Source organism: Galeopterus variegatus, unplaced genomic scaffold, assembly GCF_000696425.1.
Source record: "Galeopterus variegatus unplaced genomic scaffold, G_variegatus-3.0.2 Scaffold5234, whole genome shotgun sequence".
Classification (NCBI taxonomy): domain Eukaryota; kingdom Metazoa; phylum Chordata; class Mammalia; order Dermoptera; family Cynocephalidae; genus Galeopterus; species Galeopterus variegatus.
In genome coordinates, this window is record NW_007731345.1 from 105,732 (window position 1) to 107,219 (window position 1,488).

Consider the following 1,488-nt stretch of genomic DNA (forward strand, 5'->3'; position numbering starts at 1 on the left):
AAAAGACTGTCTAGGCCAAATGTTCCCAGTTCAGTGTCCAGTCTCTCACTTAGCCCATGTGCAGAGCAGTCACAGAGAGTAGTGTGTAATGCTCTCCATAGTAATTCTTTTCCATTTCATTTTATACCTTCTGGGCTGGCTGGTTAGCTCTGTTGGTTACAGAGTGATGTCATAGCACCAAGGTCAAGGCTTTGGATCTCTGTACCAGCCAACCATCAAAACAAACAAACAAAATATCATTTTATACCTTTCTCCCTCCTGCCTGTCTTTAACCTTTCTTCTCCCCCCAGCCCCTCCAACCCCCGCTTGTGTTCAATGAACATTCAGTAGAGGAACACAGAGCGTCAATTGCTGGTACGTTACAGGCAACCTTGAGATACACTCCTCTTGTGGTAAGCACTTCACTGTAGGCTTTTAATTTTAAACAAGGCAACATTTTGATTTGCTTCTTTCAGAGAAGAGCTATATCAGTTTTTGTAAACACTTCAAGGCTGGGATACATTAAGAGAGTTGTGCCATGTTGCACAGTGAAGAATTCCATTTTGACATGACTGAAAAAAGCACCAAATGTCACATAAAAGTCACTGCCTGAAGGGTTACATTAGTATTAAAACTGGTTTAAAAAGGGACCAAATAGGCCAGCCATTGAAAGACTTGCATACGATCCTTCTAAGAGATAACGTGAATATTTGGACAATAAGTACAGACACAAAGTAGTCTATCATATTTAAAACACTGCCTACTCTGCAGGCATCAGGAGCTGAAGGCTAAGAAGCAACTGTGGGACGTGTATGAGGAGTCGATGAGAGATGGATAATGGGGGGAAAGAACGGGATGGGGGAAAGAATGGGACCAGGGAAGAGAACTCGGGGGTTACCTGTGAGTAGAGACTAGAAAAGTAGAATCAGCCGACCCTCAAAGAGCATGGGGTTGGAGGGCAGTACTACACGTATTATTGTAAGAGCTGACTTTGGGGTAGAAAATAGGAACGGAAATAAGATCAATAGGTGGTGATGGACAATAGTTAGATGTGAAGGGATCAGGGCTTATGATATAAATATGTAATATACACAGTGTTGTGCTGGAAAATGGTAAACAACTGGTTCTCCTTAGGGGTTAGGGGGATGCCCTGATATTTAGCATTTGCTTATTTCCATGATGGAAATACTCCCAACATTACCAGTTTCAAGCTTCACTGTGAAGTCACTGGAAGCAGGGTTCGGGGAGAGAGACACATGTTGGTCCCAGCAAGGTGGAAGTTTGTAAAAAGGTGAAATCAACAAGATCAAAGAAAACTCAAACTCTTGAGGTGCCTCAGACCTGAGGAATGATGAAGTCTAGGGAGTGGCTGAAGCAGGGTGACTGCCACAGCTGTGAAGCTGAAGAGGTAGAAACAGATTAGAAAGGCCCCCCTAAATCTATAAGGGTGACCGTAGAGAAAAGGGTGGAGGATAGAATTCAGGTCCAGAAACCAGGGAAGCAAGTGGG